Here is a 24,252-nt window from a genome sequence, read left to right as displayed (position 1 = left end):
CACAGCGGCACCCACACGCCCTTGTGCATTCTCCGGATTAAGGAGAGCTCTTCTGTAGAGATCTACATGGGCGTGTGGAAATTATTCACGCCTATGTGATTTTCACAGGGTCATCCATAGGGGCAAGTTCACGACCTTGTGTCTTCTTGGGAAAAATCTCAGTCTCTGCAGTAAAAAGCACGCCGGTGCATAAATTACCCATGGGTGAGTGACCGTCATAAGGTCATTCACAGGGGTGAGTCCACACCCTTGTGTCCTCTCGGGAAGAGCTCACAGTAGAGATCCACGGCCGTGTATAAATTCCACATGGCCATGTGTTTTCTCTGTATGACTTAGAAAAATCACAGGCTCTGCAAAAAATTATAGAACATCTCAATACACTCGAAGCCTACCCTATCATGCAAAATATACCAGGGAAAACACAACAAACTTACTCAAACAACCAACAACTTTGCCATATACATTTAAGCACATGATAACACCAAATGATCGACAAGAAAAGCACAGCAAAAGCATCTAAAAGATCTAGATACTAACACTCAAAGCCTTATTCATGCAAATACTAACTAAAAACTTGAAAAACATTAAAAACATGGGTTGCCTCCCAAGAAGCATTTGTTTTACATCGTTTAGCTTGACGTAACTCTTCCTTACCCTATGTGGGCTTGAAAAGAGTTTGTTCCTCCTGACAAGGTCCCCTTGCTTATATCCCGCAAGTGCACGGGTTTGTCGAAGTAATAATCCCGGGTGAGCGGGGTCGAATCCACAGGGAGTAGGGAGTAAAGACACTTAATTCGATTCTTAGCTATGTGGAGTATCAACAATGATAAGTGTGATAATGATTCAATTCTCAGGAATTAAAGCAACAAGTAAGAAAGCAAAAGTAAGGAGGAGGCAAGGCAATTGATAAAGATGGGGTACTCGGATAATGCTTCACCTAGGATAATCATTTCAAGTGCAAGAACCCTCTATTGTGCTTCCTAATCGATGCAATGGTGAGTCGTGGAAATCCTTACATACATAGTCCCAAATCTAAGGTCAACTATGCCTAGCTCTATACATGTCCCGGAGAAGAAATTGAACAATCTCAACACCTCGCACTCGCATAGAGTTGCAATGAGCTCTACGGATTCCAAGTGATAAATCTCTTCCTAGATTTAGACCTAACCCTTTGGTCTAGGCGGAAGGTCCCTAGCCACAATTAAGTCCTAGATACTAAGATCACCTCAACGCTTCACTCCATTGCACGTGCAACTAGGCCCCAACGAAGGTTCATCTCTTAGACCATTCACTCTATTATGGCCGCAAAGAACTCGAGGAATGGAGGTAGAATATATCACGTCGGAGGGGAACGGGGATGCTCCTGTACCTCTCGACTCACCCTCTCAACCCTCTCAACCCTCTCCAACCTAGCTTTGTCAACGCTCGTGGTGTGTCACTCACTCACAAGGTTACCAACAAGAACTCTCAACTCTAGTGTCACTCTAGGGGAAATGTTCATACAATCAAGCATTCAAGGTTGGAACTCACAATAAACATCAATTTATTGGAAGCATAATAAAGAAGTTCAATGAAACGAATACATCCTAGGGTTCACAATCACCCAAGTACCCACTAGGGGTTTAGCTCTCCATGGAGCTAAGTACAATCAAAGAAATCGAATGTAAAAGCAATGAATCTATAAAGAAACCCCCTCGATGGTCGTGTCGATGGTCTTGTGGAAAGTCCTCTACTCGTCGTCCAAGGATTCCTTCGTCCGGTATAGGATACGCCTCGATCGAAGCTCCCCTACCAACCTTCTTCCTAATGGAATCACGATGTCGGAGCCGTAGAACCTCTCCAAAACCTTGGCCAATACCCTTCAAAACCCTAGCCGAAGCCCTCTCGCAAGTTGGGGAAAAGATGGAGAAAAGAATACCAAAATCGGGGCTAAATCGGCTTTAAATAGGGCTGGAATCGGGCAACTCCACGGGCGTGGACGATACACGCGCCCGTGCGGAATTTCCACATGGGTGTGGATAATTTCCACACGCCCGTGTGGATTCTCTGTTTCTCTGGTTTCTCGGCCGACTGTGAAAAGTGCTGCATAAGACGTAATGCTCGAGTGTGACTGCCTTTGTGCCCCTCCAAAGGATGTACTCACTCAAATGCGAGGAGGTTGGCACACACTTTAGCATCTCACACCTGTCCTATGTCTTTGCATTTGAACCTTAGCAAGATCTTCTCCAAAATAGGTGCATTATTATCCACATTGGCCTATTTCCTTCATACTCAGCCTCACAACCATACCTACATTAAAGTAACATAAAACACATATATTAATGTAAAAACCTGAGAAAAGTAATGCTCAGCATAAGGAAAGAATGCTTCGCATTCATATCACACAAGAACTTATCACCTCCCGACTTGACATTGCATAGATACTTCCTTTAAACCAAAAATCTACTTGTCGAGGCGGAATATTTGTTGGAGAGTCCAACCATCTTACCTTTGGCCTCCGAGGAAATAATTTGGGTTGGGAATTGTCCAAGCTTAACAAAGGTGGATCATTGGATGGCTTCAATCTCCTACCCACATCTTCTTCCAAACCCAAGATCTCTTTCTTGCAATTTATGAGTTGATCAATCCCAAAGAGAGATGCTTGTTCCATTACCTTAGGGTTTGCTTCTTCTTCAATTTCAACTTCAAAGCAATATATCTTCACCAAGCCTTCTTGCATCATTCCTTGCTCACAAACACACTGTCCACTGATGCAATCCCCACTTTGAAAGAAAGGTTCTTCTTGCATCCTCTCACTCTCTACAACATCATACCCATTCCGTCCTTGACAAGATCCCCTTGCGTATATCCCGCACTTGCACGGGTTTGTCGAAGTAATAATCCCAGGTGAGCGGGTATCGAATCCACAGGGAGTAGGGAATAAAAATACTTAATTAGATTCTTAGCTATGTAAAAGATCAATGATAATGATTGTGACAATGATTTAATTCTCAACAGTAAAAGCAACAATTAAGAGAACAAAAGCTAAAGAAGGAGGTAAGGCAATCGATAAAGATGGGGTACCCGGATAATGCTCCAACTAGGATAATTGTTTCAAGTGCAAGAACCCTCTATTATGCTTCCTAATCAATGCAATGGTGAGTCGTGGAAATCCTTAATTACATAGTCCCAAATCTAAGATCAACTATGCCTAACTCTATACATATCCCGGAGGAGAAATCAAACAATCTCAACACCTCGCACTCGCATAGAGTTGCAATGAGCTCTAGGGATTGCAGGTTATAAATCTCTTCCTTATAATAGACCTAACCCTTTGGTCCAGGTGGAAGATCCCTAACCACAATTGAGCCCTAGATACTAAGATCATCTTAACGCTTCACTCCGTTGCACGCGCAACTAAGCCCCAGCGGAAGTTCATCCCTTAGACCATTCACTCTATTATGGCCGCAAAGAACTCGAGGAACGTAGGTAGAATCTATTATGCCGGAGGGGAAAGGGGACGCTCCTGTACCTCTCAATTCACCCTCTCAACCCTCTCCAACCTGGATATGTCTAACACTCGTGGTGTGTCACTCACTCACAAGGTTACCAACAAGAATTCTCAACCCTAGTGTCACTCTAGGGGAAATGTTCATACAATCAAGCATTCAAGGTTGGAACTCACAGTAAACATCAATTTATTGAAAGCATAATAAAGAGGTTCAAAGAAACAAATACATCCTCGGGTTCACAATACCCGAGTACCCACTAGGAGTTTAGCTCTCCATGGAACTAAGTACAATCAAAGAAATAGAATGTAAAAGCAATGAATCAATAAAGAAACCCCCTCAATGGTCGTGTCGATGGTCTTGTGGAGAGTCCTCTACTCTTCGCAAGGGATCCTTTGTCCGGCCTAGGATACACCTCCCCGGATCAGTGCCGACGAAAGCTCTCCCAATAACCTTCTTCCAAATGACACGCGATGTCGGAGCCGTAGAACCTCTCCAAAAACCTAGCCAATACCCCTCGAAACCCTAGCCGAAGCCCTCTCGCAAGTTGGGGAAAAGATTGAGAAAAGAATACCAAAATCGGGGCTGAATCGGCTTTAAATAGGGCTGGTTTCTCGGCCGGCTGTGAACAGTGCTACTATAGTACATACTACAATGTTGCTACAGTGCTCTGCTACTATAGTGCATGAAAACATTCAGTGTTAGAAATTCTCCTAAACTCAAGAATTCAATCATTGCAACTAAGGTGAACCGCCATTGGCTATGTGAGCATATATCAATCAAGAACAATAGAAAAGATGTGTGCACTATGAAACTCCCCCCCCACACACACTTAAGTTGTACATTGTCCCCAATGTACACATTCAAGCCCACTCAAAATATAAATCATTCAAAAGCAACTGTGGGAGAAGCAATCAAAACAATACTCCCCTGACTCCTAGTGTGACGTTTGATGAAGCTAGTTCGTTGGGAGTAGGGTTCCAATGGGTTGTGAAGCTCACACGGCCAAGTACCTCAGTACCTTGGCCGTGCCCATGACTAAGTCTCGATTCCCAAGAAGACAAGACCATCTGCATGCATACACGAGGAGGTTCAGTGAAGCTCAATAAAGACAAAATAAATCGAGTCTATATAAAAGATAAAGCAATGACTACAACTCGATGATGCAAAATGAAAATAAACTCAGAAGGAGAATCCTTTCTGAGTGAAAAAGTTTAAAAACAGGAAAAATAAAATAAAATGCAAGAAAGTAAAGGAAGGGAAAATCAAGTGTCAGTGTCGCTCTCAGGTGCCAGTGCTGCTGCAGCTGCTGGTGAAGCACATAGTGGGTCTACCGGTGCCGGGGTAGAGGATGGAGGTGCTAGAGGAACTGAGGGGGCCGGAGGAGTCCTCGGTGCAATACAAATTATGAGGCGACGTCTCACTCTAAAATCTGCTGTAACATGTCGAAACGTGCCATAAACTCTGTGTACTGAGTGGCCTGCGTAGCCCTAATCTCGGCAACCTCAGCTCGGACCACTCCTATAGCATTCTCGAGATTCTCAAAGCGATCTTTGTCTCGAGATGGTGAAAACATACGCACTCGGTGTGGCTCCTCTGCCACTGGAGATGCCTCGGTCTCCATCGTTGCTGGCTGAGGCTCATGAGCGGGCTGAGATGCTCTGGCTTCATCATCCTCATCTTCGGCAATCTCTGGAGCTGGTAATACTAAAGCAAAAATCCCTGTCCGAACCCTGCGGACCATGCCCATCATGCGCATCGTCTCTAGACTCAGGGGAGCAGGTACACTTGTCTTCTCGACCCCGCGAATTGAATCCAAGAGACCCATGCCTAACACTAATCTCGTAATGTAGGGGCCCGAGAAGATCGCTCCCAGTCTAGCATAGTATCCCTGATGTCTGATGTACTCTGCCATGATGTGCCTAAATGAATCGGTACGCATTGTACCATCGAGTACATGTACAGTAGCTCCTGACGGCTCAGGACACCATTGCTATCACCACGGCCATTCACCGACCTACTCATAATAGCATGCAAGTATCTGTATGCAGGTCGAGAAAGGCACGTGGCCTTGGACACCCCTGGCTCATACTGACTATGACCACATAACACTCTGTATGCTCTCTGCGGGGTCAAGGTTCCAGGGTAATCAGTTGGTAACTGCGCGTACTCCTCTGTATCTGTGAATACCTCCTCGTACAACACAAGTAGTACTGAAAACTGCGTGATGCTTAAGCTATGGTGGTGTCCAAATACTCTTAACTGAATGGTATCCACACTGTCGAAAGCTCGCATACGATCTATCGAACTCGAATGATGAAAGAACCTCTAGTGCAAACTCTTGGATAGCTGGCTCTCTAATCGTCAGCAACTGCCGCCAACCACCTTCTGAAACGAGATCCTTAATCTCATCAATAACTCATCTCCCTGCTGTAGATCTGGCAATATAGTCGTGTCTAAAAATCTAGTCTGCCCAAAACGGAGCCTCGACAGGCGCTCATAGCGAACCTGATGCTTTGGAATTGCAAACCGCATGCCCTCGGGCCCAGGAGATGACTCACGTGGTCTCTTATCAGCTTGCTTCTTTGACCTAGTTGCCATAATCTGCAAGATTCAAATGAAATTGATCAAACAAGTTGATAAACCAATGCTGCAGAAATCCACACGGTCGTGTGGAATTTCCACACGCCCGTGTGGATCCACGGGGCGTGAGAACCGCACAGCCACGCTACAAAAATCCAAAATACAACTCAAAAATGCTTCTAACTTCGTTCTAAACATAAATCATCGTTCTGATTGAAGAAACAAACTATTTACAACCATATTAATCGATGGAAACATTGAATTGGCAAAAATCATGAGAAATAGGGCTTACCGACGGGACGGGAAGAAAAAGTGAAGAATCGGCCGGAAAACCTCTCTAAAATTCTCCCAAATTGGCACTATGGAATCGGAGAGTGATATGAAAGTGTTTTCAGACGAATAGAAGTTGTGAAGGCGGAAAGACACTGTTCTTCTTTTAAAGAAAACTCACGACCCTTGGCGTTCTGTGCAACCACACAGCCGCACGCCCCTGTGTCTTCTCGGAATGGAGAGAACTCCTCTGCAGAGTTTTGCATGGGCGTACGGAAATTACCCAAGCCCGTGCATGGTTCACAAGGCTACCCACAAGGGCGAGTCCATGCCCCTGTGTGCTCTAGGAAAAATCCACCCAACTCTGCAGGAATCTACACGCCCATGCAGAAATTACCCACCGGCGTGTGACAGTCGCATGGTCATTCACAGGGGCAGCCGCACGCCCCTGTGTCTTCTCTGGATGGGCTCGCAGTATACGCCCACGGGCGTGTGGAAATTCCACACGCCCGTGTGTTTTCTCTGGATGACTTAGAAAAAATCTGCAGGCTCTGCAGAAATTCTCTGAACATGTTTAAACACTCAGAGCCTGCCCTATTGTGCAAATTTTACCAGTGAAGAACATGAAATACAACCCAAACGACCAAACTTTGCTAATTCCTCATAAAACACATGATGAATTTTAAAAAAAAAACCCACAACAAAATCGCAGCACAACACCTAAAAATTAAGACACCAACACTTAACAATTTATTCATGGAAACAAACTAAACTAAAAGATAAGAAAATAGTAAACACTTGGGTTGCCTCCCAAGAAGCGCTTGTTTAACGTCACTAAGCTTGATGTACCTTGCTTACCTCACAGGGGTTCATGAATGAAGGTTGCCCTCTTACCCATAACTAGAAAGCATAATGAGCAAAGTCTCTTCAGGGTAGAGGGTGTACTATAAGGCTTCGGACCACCTAATAATGGTTCATCCAACTTTCTTGGTTCATGTACGTCTCCATCAGTCATAGAGCATTTTCGGTGGCGTATCCTAGCCTTCTTCATTTTCCGGAGCACCTTCTTCAATATCCCCGGGGTAGATATTACTTCTTCAGTCGAACCAAGCATCATGACTTCTTCATTGCTCTCCTCTTGGTTGAACAAACCTTCATATGCATCCGGGTTGAACATTTCCTGCATGTATTCATCAACAAGCTCATCAGTAGTGTCTAGAAAATTCAAAGTGTCATCAAAATCGAGAGAATGCCACATGGCTTCAGCAAGGCGGTAAGTGAGTTTGTCATCTCCAACTCTCAATGTGAGCTCTCCGCCATCCATGTCAATCAATGGTTTGGAAGTCCACAAGAACGGTCTCCCAAGTATCAAGGGTACATCTGCATCCTCATCAACATCTAGCACTACGAAGTCAACCGGAAAAATGTACTTGTCCACCTTGATAAGCACGTCTTCAATGATGCCTCTCGTATGTCGCACCATTTGGTCTGCCAATTGTAAAGTCATCCGAGTAGGCCTAGGCTCTCCCAAGCCTAGCTTTTGGAAAAAAGTATATGGCATGACGTTGATACTTGCCCCTGAATCTGCCAGTGCCATTTCTTCACCTAAGTTGCCGATGTTACACAGAATAATGAAGCTTCCCGGGTCTTTCTTCTTGTTCGACATGTTCTTTTGCAGCACCGTCGAGCATGATAATAGTCTCACAATGACCATTGTGATGTCCATAACAGTCATTGTCAAAATGAATAATGCCCAAAGACCGTGCAAGGACACGACTTGGAGCCCAAGCAACAAATTACTCACAACAGGCATCACAACGCCCTTGGTGGGGCTGTGGCAGGACCAATTACTAGAAATACCCCAGTTGGGCGGTCAAAATTCTGGAGATCTGAGCGGCGAGAGACAGTGTTTTTTCTATATTCCAATGGATTTCAGCGGATTTCTTAAGAGTATATCAACGTGCATCATCAGAGAGGATTGCGCTTGATAGGCATCTTCAAAGATCATCATCAGAGGGGCATGAGTGACACACATCATCTGTCAATCTTGGGATCCTCTAATGTTCATCTTTTGAAAACAATTGGTGCGAGTTAGTCTAGCAATACATTCAATGCTTATTTATTCTTTATTTGGTCGTATGGTTCTCTTGTGCTTTGATGATATGTTTTGTATGATCCATAAGAACCTAATTCAAGGGGAATTATTGATAAGTGCTTGTGTGAGAAGAATGCGAAGTGTTCTTTCCTTATGATGAGCATTGCTTTTATCAGGTTTTAGCACTAATATGTGTGCATTTGTGTTACTTTCATGCATATAGGGTTGTGAAGCTGAATGTTAGATAAAGAAGTCAATGTAGATCGTAAATGCACCATTTGGAGGAATTCTTGAGAAGGATTAAATGCGAGACGTAAGTCGGGTTCAAGATGCGAGAATTTATGCCAACCTTATCGTATTCAAGTTAGCACAATGACTTGGAGGGGCACAAAGGCAGTCACATTCAAGTATTCTGGCTTGTGCATATATAACAAGATCTCCACCAATGTAGCCATTTGATAAGTGTCAAAATGTAGGTGTTTTCATATATATATCGTATTCACTTTACATGTATTTTGTGAGGTTTGATGCCCGTTTTGTGCTTAATCATCTAGTATTTACTTTGTAGGGCATAAGAAAGCCATGGAAAACAAGAAGATATCATTTAGATAAAAATACAAGAAAACAGGAATTTCATACCACCCCCATACTACCCAGTATAGGGGCCGTATGCACTGTATCAGCCGAATGATTTGGAGTTGTTTACCCAGATTTCCATACTACCCAGTATACGAGGCCGTATGGAGGCCATATGCACCCCGATGAAATGCGAATCTAGGGTTTTTGAGTGCTATACGACCCCCATACGACCCCTATACGGCCCATAAGTCATGGGGGTATAAATACTTACTTTTAGGGCAGAACAAGGGGCTTTTGCTGGGCTTATTTTGGGAGACCACTTGAGAGGCTTTGGGCAACCTTGGGAAGGAGAAAAAGGGCAAGGAAGCTAGAAGATCATTCAAGGCCAAGGTCCAAGACTCTCAAGGCAAGAAGGCAACATTATTCAAGGGGAGATCTACCACGATTTGAAGGAAGGAGACCCGCGGCTAGAAGAAGCATCATTCGGCATTCCTTTGGTGGGGGAAGCATCATTCGACATATATTCTACCTCCTCCTCCACCATTTCATCTAGGGAGTGTCACTTATGCTTTTCATTTGTTTTTCACTTGATTATATTGTTGTTGTAGGATGATGACACACTAGACCCCCAAGGCTACTAGGTGTTGGTGAACCTTGGGGGGTTTTATCATGTATTTTGGATGATTACTTGTTAATTCCATGCTTGGGTAATTTTGTGATTTAATCCCTTGTTTTCATGCTAAGTGCTACACTAAGGAGAAATCCGTAGCTCTTTTATAAGTGATGCATGTAGATGTGACTTGCTCGCATGTATTAGATCATGAATGGATTAGAAGAGGATATTTGTATAATCATGCCGAGAAATTGGGTGTTTGGTAGCCCTCTATGTAGGTTTAAACCGAAGAAGAGTAGGCTTACTCCTAAGTGAGATTTCCTCATACTTAATGCAATCATAGAAACGTGGATTTGGAAGAAATTCCTATCTATAGACGTATGAGATTAGGGTTCAATCGCTGAGAATTTGGGGTTGTTCTAATCTTGGAATCTCATGGTCCATTTTACCCTTGCATTTTTTATTCATCATCCATGTTTCATGACAACCCCTCAAGGGGATCCACATCCATAGGCCTTTCCATTACATTGAGTTTCTTGCTTGCTTATTGTTTGTTCTCTCTAATTTGTTGATAATCTTGTTTTAGTTTTAATTACACCGAGTAGAGTAAATTCCTTCACTTGAGATCTTAGGCTAGATAATAGCTTGAGAAAGAGTAATAGGAGATCCTTAGACCCTTGGAATACGATCATCATGTCTTCACACGAGGTACTACTTGGCGATCTCGTACACTTGCGTGGAAGCAATCACCATTTATTGAAGAAGCAAAGTGATTTACGACGTAAATGTGTGTCCATTTTTGTTACCTTGATGATAACATGGATTCGGGAGTATTTTGGGCCAGTACTGCAGAAGGTACTATAGCGAACACTGTAGCAATTCATTGTAGCAGGTACTGTTCACTACCGGCTGAGAAAAGTGATTTCTAGAGAATCCACACGGGCGTGTGGGAATTCCACATGTCCCTGCGTTAATTCCACAGGCCCGTGTGGTGAATCCACAGGGGCGTGTGGATTCCCGATTCCAGCCCTATTTAAGACCGATTTCAGCCCTGATTTCAGCATTCTTTTCACCATCTTTTCCCCAACTTTCAAGAGGGCGGTGGCTAAGGTTTTGAGAAGTATTGGCAAGGGTTTTCAAGTGGTTCTATGGCTTTGACAGCACGCTCCACTTGGAAGAAGGTTATTGGGGAGAGCTTTCGTCGGCACCGATCTGACGAGGTGTGCCCTAGGTCGGACAAGGGGACCTTTGGAGGAGACGAGGCCACTCCAGAAGACCATTGACATAACTACTGAGGTGGTTTTTCTATGGATTACTTGTTTTTATATTCGATTTCATTGTTGATTTTAACTAGCTCCATGGAGAGTTAAACCCCCTAGTTTGTACTTGGATTTGTGAACCCTAGGATGTATTTGTTTCATTAAACCTTTTATTATGCTTTACTTAATTGTTGTTTTAATTGAGTTCCAATCTTGAAAGTTTGATTGACTGAATGCTCCCTTAGAGTGACACTAGGGTTGAGAGTTCATCTTGGTAACACTTGTGAGTGAGTAACACACCACAAGGGTTAGACAAATCTAGATTGGAGAGGGTCAAGAGGATGAGTCGAGGGGTAGCGGAGTGTCCCTTTTCCCCTCCGATGTGATTTATCCTACCTCCATTTCTTTGAGTTCTTTGCGGTCAAAGTAGAGTGAATGGGCTAAGGGATGACATTCCGCTGGGGCTTAGTTGCAGAGGCAAGCTAAGGGATGATCTTCCGCTGGGGCTTAGTTGCAGAGGTAACGGAGTGAAGAATTGAAGTGATTTTAGAACCTAGGGCTTAATTGTGACTAGGGACCTCTCACTTGGACCAAAGTGTTAGGTCTATATCTAGGAAGAGGGTTTATCTCTTGGAATCCCTAGAACTCCATACGATTCTATCTGAGTGCGAGGTGTTGAGATTGTTCGATTTTTCCTCCGGGACATGGTACAGGGTTAGTCATGGTTGACCTTTGATTTGGTACTGTGTATTGAAGAATTTCCACGACTCATTAATGCATCAGTTAGGAGGCATAATAGAGGTTTTTGCACTTGAAATGATTGTTTTAGGTGAAACAATATCCAAGTACCTCATTTCTATCGATTGCCTTTCCTCTCAATTTTATTGTGCCTCTCGTTCTTATTTCTTTTATTTGTTTAATATAAATCTCATTCATCATACCATCAATTTATTCTCATCATAGTTAGATAGCAATCATTGTGTTTCTATTCACTATTCCCCATGGATACGATACACACTCACCTGGGATTAGTTACTTCGACACCCGTGCACTTACGGTTTACATGCATATTTGGTCGTGTCAAGTTTTTGGCGCTGTTGCCTGGGAGTAGGTGTTTAGAGATACTTTGCACTTTGTTTTCTTAGTTATTCATTCATTCATTATATTTTACATTTTCTTTTCCTATCATCATTCTGATTTGTATTCTTTCTTTGGCTACAACTCCAGGTTATGACCAGAGGGAACCCTTCGATATTGATTGAAGGAGATCCTGAACTTGAACATACACTAAGAAGAAGGGGAAAAGAACCTGTGCAAGAACCATCCAATCAAGCTAAAATAGAGCTTGAAAGGGTCAGATAATATGGCATAACAGAATGAGCAACAGAGGACACTTTCTAATTATGCTATATCCTTAGTATTGGGCACTCAATCAAGTATCGTGCGACCCCTGATTACAGCTTCGAACTTTGAGCTGAAGCCGACATTCATCCAAATGATTCAGCAATCAGCGCAGTTTAATGGTTTGGCCGATGAGGACCCAAACAACCATATAGAGAACTTCTTGGAAGTTTGTGATATGCTGAAGATTAACGGTGTATCGGATGATGCTATTAGATTGAGGGCTTTCCCATTCACTCTCAAGGGAAGAGCCAACCAGTGGTTATATTCTTTGCCCAAGGCCTCCATGATGACTTGGAATGAGATGGTCGAAGCTTTTCTTGCTAGATACTTTCCTCCGGGAAAGTCTCCCAAGCTTCGCAATGGGATATCATCGTTTGTGCAAATGGAGTTAGAGTCATTATTTGAGACATGGGAGCGCTTCAAGGATCTTTTGCAAAGGTGCCCACAACACGGATTTCCCGAATGGATAATTATTTAGACTTTCTACAATGGGTTAAATATGAGTACATGGCAGTTGTTAGATGCCGCCGCAGGAGGTACAATGGGGAGTAAAACCTCAGAAGAAGTCCGACAGTTAGTGGAAGACATGGCCATGAACAGTGATCAGTGGAATGCTCGGGAAAGGAAAAAGGTGGCCGGGCTCCATGAAATTGATTCAGTAACTTCATTGGCGGCTCAAGTAGAATCGTTGAGTAGGAAGTTAGACCTTCTAACTTCTAATAGAGTGGCAACCATGAATACTTGCACTGGGTGTGGTGGAGGACATACTCCCTCCGATTGCCTGATCTCTATTGGTGATGCATCTTCAGTGGAGAAAGTCGATTTTGTGTGTAATGCAATGAGGAACCAAGGGAATCCATATAGAAACACCTACAATCCGGGTTTGAAAAGTCATCCTAATTTTTTGTGGAGCAACCAAGGACCACAAAAGGCCATGGCACCTACAGGTTTCCAACAACAACAAGCCCCAAACATGGAGAACCAAGTTTCAGGCTTGGAAATCTAAATGGCCGATTTGGAGAAAGCCTTGACTAGGTTTGTGCAATCATCAGATATAAGGTTTTAATCAGTTGAGGCTACACTCCGCAGCCACACCGCTTCTTTGCACAATCTTGAGAATCAGTGGGGCAAATTGCGAAGTCTCTATCAGAAAGACCATAAGGAAGCTTACCAACTAATACCAAAACAAATCCTAGAGAGCATGTGAAGGTGATCACTTTGCGAAGTGGTCGTGAGGTTGAGGGTAGGCTTCCGAATGAGAAGCCCAATGTAGATGCACCTGAGGTCATAGAGGTTGAGGAGCGAGCAAGCAAAGAGAAGGAGATGGCACCCCTACTTTTGAAGCCAAGAATCTCTTATCCCTCTAGATTGAAGAATGACCAAGGGCATGAACAGTATAAGAAGTTCCTGAGTTTATTTAAGCAACTCCACATCAATATTCCCTTTGTTGAGGTATTGTCCCAAATGGCTAAGTATACAAATTCATGAAGGAGTTGTTGGTCAACAAGCGAATGTTGAAGGAGAGTGCTTCAGTGATTTCAGATTCTTCTTGTTTGGCGGTTTTGCAAAAGAATATGCCTAACAAGAAGAAAGACCTGAGAAGCTTCATTATACCATGCAACATTGGCAATTTGGGTGAAGAAATGGCAATGGCAGACTCAGGGGCCAGTATCAACATCATGTCATATTCTTTCTTTTAGAAGCTAGGCTTGGGAGAGCCTAGGCCCACTCGGATGACATTGCAATAAGTGGACCGAATGGTGAGACATCCGATGGCCATCATTGAAGACGTGCTTGTTAAGGTGGACAAGTACATTTTTCCTATTGACTTTGTAGTGTTGGATGTCGATGAGGATGTGGATGTTCCTTTGATACTTGGGAGGCCATTCTTGCGCACTTCTAAGGCATTAATTGACATGGACGGCGAGGAGCTGACATTGAGGGTAGGAGATGATAAGCTCACATACCGCCTCGCCTAAGCCATGCGTCATTCTCTTGACTTTGATGAGACTTTGTATTTTCTAGACACTACTAATGAGATTGTTGATGAATACATGCAAGAAATGTTTACCCCCAGACCCATATGAAGGTTTGTTCAACCAAGAGGTGGACAATGAAGTAGTAACGATGCTTGGTCCAAAGAAAGAAGTGCGCTCTACTAAGGGGATCATAAAGAAGGTACTCCGGAAGATGAAGAGGGCAAAAGAGATGCCACCAGAAACGTCTAAACGCTGTTGGGAAGGTGCGTGACCCGAACAATTTGGATGAACCTCCTGATAAGGTCCCCTTGCGTATATCCCACAAGTGCACGGGTTTGTCGAAGTAATAATCCCGGGTGAGCGGGGTCGAATCCACAGGGAGTAGGGAGTAAAGACACTTAATTCGATTCTTAGCTATGTGGAGTATCAACAATGATAAGTGTGATAATGATTCAATTCTCAACAATTAAAAGCAACAAGTAAGAGAGCAAAAGTAAGGAGGAGGTAAGGCAATCGATAAAGATGGGGTACTCGGATGATGCTTCACCTAGGATAATCGCTTCAAGTGCAAGAACTCTATATTATGCTTCCTAATCAATGCAATGGTGAGTCATGGAAATCCTTACATACATAGTCCCAAATCTAAGGTCAACAATGCCTAACTCTATTCATGTCCCGGAGGAGAGATTAAATAACCTCTCAACCTCGCACTCGAATAAAGTTGCAATGAGCTCTAGGGATTCCAAGTGATAAATCGCTTCCTAATTATAGACCTAACCTTTTGGTCCAGGCGGAAGATCCCTAGCCACAATTAAGCCCTAGATACTAAGATCCCCTCAACGCTTCACTCCATTGCACGCGCAACTAGGCCACAGCGGAGGTTCATCCCTTAGACCATTAACTCTATTATGGATGCAAAGAACTCAAGGAATGGAGGTAGAATCTACCACGTCGGAGGGGAAAGGCAGCGCTCCTGTACCTCTCGACTCACCCTCTCAACCCTCTCCAACCTAGCTTTGTCTAACGCTCGTGGTGTGTCACTCACTCACAAGGTTACCAACAAGAACTCTTAACCCTAGTGTCACTCTAGGGGAAATGTTCATACAATCAAGCATTCAAGCTTTGAACTCACAATAAACATCAATTTATTGAAAGCATAATAAAGAAGTTCAATGAAACGAATACATCCTAGGGTTCACAATCACCCAAGTACCCACTAGGGGTTTAGCTTTCCATGTAGCTAAGTATAATCAAAGAAATCGAATGTAAAAGCAATGGATTCTATTTCATGTTTTTTGTCTGGTAAATTTTGCATAATAGGGCAGGCTCTGATTGTGTAAACATGTTCAGAATATTTCTGCAGAGCCTGCAGGTTTTTTCCTAAGTCATCTAGAGAAAACACACGGGCGTTTGGAATTTCAGCACGGCCATGGATGTGTACTGTGAGCTCATCCAGAGAAGGCACAGGGGCGTGCGGCTGCCCCTGTGGATGACTATGCGACTAGCGCACGCCCGTGGGTAATTTTCGTACGGGCGTGTGAATTCCTGCAGAGTTGGGCAGATTTTCCCAAGAGCACACAGGGGTGTGGACTCGCCCCTTGTGGGTGACCTTGTGAATGACACACGGGCGTGGGTAATTTCTACACGCCCGTGCGAAACTCTGCAGTTTCCTCCCTCCATCCCGAGAAAACACAGGGGTGTGCAGCTGCCCCTGTGAGTTGGGCATGTGAATGTGCACGCCCGTGGGGAATTTCCGCACGGGCGTGTGTATGACTTGACATTATTCTCGGATGTCCAGGGAAGCCACAGGGGCATGCGTCTGCCCCTGTGGGTCTGGCGCACGGGCGTGGGTAATTTCCGCACGCCCGTGTGAGATAGTTCTAAGTCAGTGAGAGTTTTTCCCCAGAGCACACAAGGGCGTGCGTACGCCCCTGTGGATCTTTTGAAGTGAGGCGCACGGGCGTGTGTAATTTCCGCACACCCGTGTGGATGCATAGAACGCCAAAAGTCGGGAGTTCTATTTAAAAGAGGATGGTTCCTCTCCCTCTTCACGACTCCTTTTCACTTGAAAACACTCTCACAGTACTCTCCGAGTCCATAGCGCCAGCTTGGTGGAATTTTAGTGAAGTTTTCCGCCCGGCTCTTCATTTTCTTACTTCTCCTCATCGGTAAATAGCGCCATTTTGGTGGGATTCGATCGAGGCGTATCCTATACCGGACGAAGGAATCCTTGGACGACGAGTAGAGGACTTTCCACAAGACCATCGACATGACCATCGAGGGGGTTTCTTTATGGATTCATTGCTTTTACATTCGATTTCTTTGATTATACTTAGCTCCATTGAGAGCTAAACCCCTAGTGGGTACTTGGGTGATTGTGAACCCTAGGATGTATTCATTTCATTGAACTTCTTTATTATGCTTTCAATAAATTGATGTTTTTTGTGAGGTCCAACCTTGAATGCTTGATTGTATGAACATTTCCCCTAGAGTGACACTAGGGTTGAGAGTTCTTGTTGGTAACCTTGTGAGTGAGTGACACACCATGAACGTTAGACAAAGCTAGGTTGGAGAGGGTTGAGAGGGTGAGTCGAGAGGTACAGGAGCGTCTCCTTTCCCTCCAACGTGATAGATTCTACCTCCGTTTCTTGAGTTCTTTACGGCCATAATAGAGTGAATGGTCTAAGGGATGAACCTCCGCTGGGGCCTAGTTGCGCGTGCAATAGAGTGAAGCGTTGAGGGGATCTTAGTATGTAGGGCTTAATTATGGCTAGGGACCTTCCGCCTGGACTAAAGGGTTAGGTCTATAATTAGGAAGCGATTTATCACTAGGAATCCTTAGAGCTCATTGCAACTTTATTCGAGTGTGAGGTTGAGAGGTTATTTAATCTCTTCTCCGGGACATGAATAGAGTTAGGCATAGTTGACCTTAGATTTGGGACTATGTATGTAAGGATTTCCATGACTCGCCATTGCATTGATTAGGAAGCATAATAGAGAGTTCTTGCACTTGAAGCTATTATCCTAGCTGAAGCATCATCCGAGTACCCCATCTTTATCGATTGCTTACCTCCTCCTTACTTTTGCTCTCTTACTTGTTTCTTTTAATTGTTGAGAATTGAATCATTATCACACTTATCATTGTTGATACTCCACATAACTAAGAATCGAATTAAGTGTCTTTACTCCCTACTCCCTGTGGATTCGACACCGCTCACCCGGGATTATTACTTCGACAAACCTGTGCACTTGTGGGATATACGCAAGGGGAACTTGTCAGGGTACTTGGATTTGTGAACCCTAGGATGTATTTGTTTCATTAAACCTTTTATTATGCTTTCCTTAATTGATGTTTTAATTAAGTTCCAATCTTGAATGTTTGATTGATTGAATGCTCCCTTAGAGTGACACTAGGGTTGAGAGTTCATCTTGGTAACCCTTGTGAGTGAGTGACACACCACTAGGGTTAGACAAATCTAGATTGGAGAAGGTCGAGAGGGTGAGTCGAGAGGTAGCGGAGCGTCCCCTTTCCCCTCTGATGTGATTTATCCTACCTCCATTTTCTTGAGTTCTTTGTGGTTATAGTAGAGTGTATGGGCTAAGGGATGACCTTCCGCTGGGGCTTAGTTGTAGAAACAACGGAGTGAAGCGTTGAAGTGATTTTAGAACTTAAGGCTTAATTGTGACTAGGGACCTCTCACTTGGACCAAATGGTTAGGTCTATATCTAGGAAGAGGGTTTATCACTTGGAATCCTAGAACTCCATACGATTCTATCTGAGTGCGAGGTATTGAGATTGTTTGATTTCTCCTCCGGGACATGGTATAGAGTTAGTCGCGGTTGACCTTAGATTTGGGACTGTGTATTGAAGGATTTCCACAACTCATTAATGCATTCGTTAGGAGGCATAATAGAGGGTTTTGCACTTGAAACGATTGTTCTAGGCGGAACAATATCCGAGTACCCCATTTCTATCGATTGCCTTTCCTCTCAATTTTATTGTGCCTCTCGTTCTTATTTCTTTTATTTCTTTTTTATATAAACCTCATTCATCATACCATTGATTTCTTCTCATCATAGTTAGATAGCAATCATAGTGTTTCTATTCACTTTTCCCTATGGATACGATACCCACTCGCCTGGGATTTATTACTTCGACACCCATGCACTTGCGGTTTACACGCTTATTCGGTCATGTCAATTGTATGTATAGGTCCCTCGGTTATTATTTATATATCTTTATTGATTAATATAAATTGTTCTAGTTTTTGTAATCATTGCATGTTCCTAATTGATTGTTACATGTTGATGTGGATAAGGAAGATATGCCCCATGTTGATGACGCCCATGCCATGATAGATATATGCAATTCTGAGAGGTTAGACATAGCTAGGTTTCCAGATTAAGGATCGATTGTGCCTTAGTCCTAAGGTCTTATTGGTCTCCTCTCTTGGGATTCTCGTACTTAAGGCAAACATAGGAGGCTACGGTGGAAGAGATTCCATCTAAAGTTTCTAGTCATTTATACACAGTCGCCATGGCTTATTGGGGCAAGTAGGCTTTTGAATTCCCCAGTTTTGAATCTAGAACACAATTGACACTTAACACCTACCATAATGAATAATCAAGATAACTTTGGTACATACTCACAACTCCTTCTAAGTGTGCTTAATGTCATCTCCAATTGTATTGTTTAATAGTGTTGTATAAGTGGAACTAAAGAAAGAGCATAACCATTAGGTTGTTACTTAAGTGAAAAGGAAGTAATAGGAGCCTCTCATCATTCCTGGGGAAATACGACCCTCATGATCACCCACGAAGTATTACTTGATTATCGGTATACTTGCTGTATAACGGACCAATTGTAGTATTAAGTGCATACTAGCATGCTTATAGATTTGCATAATTTAGACACCCTAAATGCGTCTGTAAGTGACCAAAACTTCGTCACTAATGTTGTTTATAGATATTATTGACACACCCCTTGCATGTGACCCACAAGTGCATGGGTTTGTCAAAGTAATAATACCCAGTGAGTGGATAGTCGAATCCACAAGGAATAGTGATCAGAAACACAAAGATTGCTATTTAACTAAAGTGAAGATAAATCAATAGTGGTGTGAACAAAATCAATATGAAAAGAACTAAGAAAAAAGAAAGAGAGACGCAATTAAATTAGAGGAAAGGCAATCAATAGAAAGTGGGGCACTCGGACATTGCTCCCCCTAGGATTATTGCTTTAAGTGAAAGACTAATTATTATGTCTCCTAATTGATTCTTAATGAGTCATGGAAATCCTAAAATACATGGTGATAAGTGCTTGTGCGATATGAATGCGAAGCATTATTTCCTTATGTTGAGCATTACTTTCCTCGGGTTTTTACACTAATATGTGTGTTTTTATGTTAATTTCGTGCATGTAGGGTTGTGAAACCAATTATGAACGAAAGAAGAGAATGTGGATCACAATGCACCGATTTTGGATGAAATCTTGCTAAAGTTCAAACGCGAAGATATAAGTCGGGTGCGAGATGCTAGAGTGTGTGCCAACCTCCCCGTATTTGAGTTTACACAACCATTTGGAGGGGCACAAGGGCGGTCACACTCAAGCATTCCGACTTATGCACATATAACAAGATCTCCATCATCTTATCCGTCATTGAAGAAGCAAAGCGATCCACGGCATAAACGTATGCTAGTTTATGTTACCTCGATGAAAAGTGGATTCGGGAGTATTTTTTGCATAGTACTGTTGTAGGTCACTGTAGGAAATCATTGTAGAAACTCAATGTAGCAGTTACTGTTCACAGCCGGCCGAAAATCGCAGAGACAGAGAATCCACATGGGCGCGTGTTCCGTACACGCCCGTAGAGTCGCCCGATTTTAGCCCTATTTAAAGCTGATTTCAACACCGATTTCAGCATTCTATTTTCCACCTTTTCCCCAACTTGTGAGAGGACTTCGGCTAGGGTTTCGAGGGGTATTGGCCAAGGTTTTGGAGAAGTTCTATGGCTCCGACATCGTGATTCCATTAGGAAGAAGGTTGGTAGGGGAGATTCGATCGAGGCGTATCCTATACCGGACGAAGGAATCTTTGGACTGACAGTAGAGGACTCTCCACAAGAACATCGACACGACCATCGAGGGGGTTTCTTTATGGATTCATTGCTTTTTACATTCGATTTCTTTTGATTGTATTAAGCTCCATGGAGAGCTAAACCCCTAGTGGGTACTTGGATGATTGCGAACCCTAGGATGTATTCGTTTCATTGAACTTCTTTATTATGCTTTCAATAAATTGATGTTTATTGTGAGTTCCAACCTTGAATGCTTGATTGTATGAACATTTCCCCTAGAGTGACACTAGGGTTGAGAGTTCTTGTTGGTAACCTTGTGAGTGAGTGACACACCACTAGCGTTAGACAAAGCTAGGTTGGAGAGGGTTGAGAGGGTGAGTCGAGAGGTACAGGAGCATCCCCTTTCCCCTCCGACGTGATAGATTCTACCTCCGTTCCTCGAGTTCTTTGTGGCCATAATGGAGTGAATAGTCTAAGGGATGAACCTCCACTGGGGTCTAGTTGCGCGTGCAATGGAGTGAAGCGTTGAGATGATCTTAGTATCTAGGGCTTAATTGTGGCTAGGGACCTTCCATCTGGACCAAAGGGTAGGTCTATATTTAGGAAGAGATTTATCACTTGGAATCCCTAGAGCTCATTGCAACTCTATGCGAGTGTGAGGTGTTGAGATTGCTCGATTTCTCCTCCGGGACATGTATAGAGTTAGGCATAGTTGACCTTAGATTTGGGACTATGTATGTAAGGATTTCCACGACTCACCATTGCATTAATTAGGAAGCATAATAGAGAGTTCTTGCACTTGAAGCGATCATCCTAGGTGAAGCATTATCCGAGTACCCCATTCTTTATCGATTGCCTTACCCTCTTCTTACTTTTGCTCTTTCACTTGTTGTTTTTATTGTTGAGAATTGAATCAATATCACACTTATCACTATTGATATTCCACATAGCTAAGAACCAAATTAAGTATTTTCACTCCCTACTCCCTGTGGATTCGACCCCGCTCACCCGGGATTATTACTTCGACAAGCCCGTGCACTTGCGGGATATAAGCAAGGGGACCTTGTCACATGGTCCCAAACCTAAGGTCAACCGTGACAAACTCTACACTATGCCTCAGTAGAGAAATCAATTAGTCTCCATACCTCACACTCCATACAGTTGTAAGAAGCTCTAGGGTTTTCCAAGTGATAAACCTTATTCCCTAATATAGGTCTAACCCTTTAGTCCATGCGAGACCCCTAGTCATAATTAAGCCCCAGCACTAAGGATTAATTCAACGCTTTACTCTGTTGCTCTCGCAACAAAGCCCCAGCGGAGTTCTTCTCTTAGCACTTCAATCTATTATCACCGCAAAGAACTCCTCGAACACAGAGGTAGGATTAATCACAATGAAGGGGAAAGGGATGCTCTGCTACCTCTTTACTCACCACCTCGACCCTCTCCAATCTTGCTTTATCTAACCCTCATAGTGTGTCACTTATTCACAAGGACTACCAATGTAAACTCTCAACCCTAGTGTCACTCTAAGGGAGAAATCATTCAACAAGCTTTCAATATTGGAACTCAATTAAAGACATCAATTAAGGAAAGCATAATAAAAGGTCAATGAAATAATAACATCGTAGGGTTTAGAAGTCCAAGTACCCACTAAGGGTTTAGCTTTCCATAGAACAAGATACAATCAATAGCGAAATTGAAAGTAAAAACATGCAATTCATAAGTAAAACCCCCTTGGTATTCACATCGATGGTCTTGTGGAGTTGCCTTGTCCTCTTCAAAGGTTCCCTTGTCAAGCCTAGGGCACACCTCACTGGATCGGTGCCTACGAAAGCTTCCCCAATAACTCTCTCAAAAGGAATGCGGTGTCGATGGCCGTAGAACCACTCCAAAAACCTTGCCAAAACCCATCTAAACCCTAGCCACAAGTCTCTCCAAAGTTGGGGAAAACATGTAGAAAAGATGGAATACAGGATTCCCAAATCGGTACAAGTCGTGGCTTTATAAAAGTCTTGAATCGGGAATCCACACGGGTGTGTGGAATTTCCTTATGCCCGTGTGAATCTACAGAAATCTGATTTTTTGCGGCCTTTAAACATTAACTGCTATAGTAAATTGCTACATTGATTTGCTACAATAACCTGCTACAGTTTTCTATCAAAAACACTCCCGAATCCACACTTTTCATCGAGGCAACATAAACTGGCACACATCTATGCCATAGATCACGTTGCTTCTTCAATAAGGGATAACATCGATAAAGATCTTGCTAGCACTGCACAAGTCAGAATACGCAAATGTGACTGCCTTTGTGCCCCTCCAAACCATGTAATTGATTGAGCGCATGGAGGTTGACACACATTCACGTATTTTCAAGCGCAACTTTGGCTTCCTTCCTCTACATTTGGCTCCACAACCCTTCATGCACAAAAGAACACAAAAACATATGTATTAGAAATAAAATCTGAGAAAAGGAATGGTCATCATAAGAAAAGAATATTTCGTATTACTAATACACAAGCACTTATCAAATCCCTCCACACTTAAGTTTTCCCTTGTCCTCAAGCAAAAATAAAACATTGAAGAATAAAAGAAGGAAATATTGAAAGTGCTTGGCCTTAGGTTCACCAAAGCATGCAAGGGAAACATTCTACAAGTTAGGGAAATTTCAACACCAAATACGAAAAATCAATGCTCTAGCTAAAAACTCGAATAAAAAAGGACAACAAACCCAAAATGTGTAAGTGTGTGTAAACTCTCTCAAGTTGACCCAACTTATACTCCTCAAAGTCCTAGGTATAAGGGATGATAAAATATAATGAAAGCAAGAATAAAAGAAACAAGAAAGAGAGAAGCACAAATAGATGAGTGGTAAGGCAATCGATAGAAGTGGGGTGCTCGGATATTGTTCCACCTAGGACAATTGTTTGAAGTGTAAAATCAATTGTTATATCTCTTAATTGACGCTTAATGAGTGGTGAAAATCCTTAAACACACGGTTCCAAATCTAAGGTCAACCGTGACTAACTCTACATAATGTCCCGGGGAGAAATCAATTAATCTCAACACCCCACACTGTGTAGAGTTGCAACACACTCTAGGAATTACAAGCCATAAACCCTATTCCAATGTATAAATCTAACCCTTTGGTCCAGGCGAAAGACCCCTAGTCACAATTAAGCCCTAGGTGCTAAAGTCACTTCAACGCTTCACTCCATTGCCTGTGCAACTAAGCCCCAGCGGAGGTCATCCCTTAGCCCATTCACTCTACTATGACCGCAAAAACTCTTGGAACGTGGAGGTAGGATAAATCACATCGAAGGGAAAGGGGGTGCTCCGCAACCTCTCGACTCACCATCTCGACCCTCTCCAATCTTGCAATGTCTAACCCTCATGGTGTGTCACTCACTCACAAAGGTTACCAATGTAGACTCTCAATCCTAGTGTCACTCTAAGGGAGAAATCATGCAACAAGCATTCAAGATTGAAACTCAAATAAAGACATCAGTTAAGGAAAACATAATAAAAGATTAATGAAATGAATACATCCTAGGGTTAAAAAACCCAAGTACGCACAAAGGGTTAAGCTCTCCATTAGGCTAGTTACAATCAACAATGAAATTAAATGTAAAAACAAGTAATCCATACAAAAACTATCTCGGTATTCGTGTTGATAGTCTTGTAGAGGAGCCTCGTCTTCTCCAAAGGTCGCCTTCTCCGGCCTAAGGCACACCTCGCCGGATCAATGCTGACGAAAGCTCCCCTAATAACCTTCTTCCAAGCGGAGCACGGTGTTGAAGCCGTAGAACCTTTCCAAAAGCCTTGCCAAAACCCCTCTAAACCTTAACCGCAAGCCTCTCAAAAGTTAGAGAAAAGAGGGAAAAGATGATGCTGAAATTGGGGCC

The 24,252-nt window shown here is 43.1% G+C and overlaps 1 non-coding gene across 1 annotated transcript; it reads right to left on the bottom strand.

Moving 5' to 3' along the window:
• Window positions 1-12,640: 12,640 nt before the first annotated feature.
• Window positions 12,641-12,747, bottom strand: LOC120279775. Its single transcript, XR_005542077.1, has one exon. It is a non-coding gene; the product is annotated as a small nucleolar RNA R71 (small nucleolar RNA).
• Window positions 12,748-24,252: the final 11,505 nt, after the last annotated feature.

The sequence above is a fragment of the Dioscorea cayenensis genome, chromosome 16 (assembly GCF_009730915.1).
Source record: "Dioscorea cayenensis subsp. rotundata cultivar TDr96_F1 chromosome 16, TDr96_F1_v2_PseudoChromosome.rev07_lg8_w22 25.fasta, whole genome shotgun sequence".
Taxonomy (NCBI): Eukaryota; Viridiplantae; Streptophyta; class Magnoliopsida; order Dioscoreales; family Dioscoreaceae; genus Dioscorea; species Dioscorea cayenensis.
Note: the sequence above shows the minus strand (reverse complement) of the source record. Positions and strands in the feature narration are given on the sequence as shown.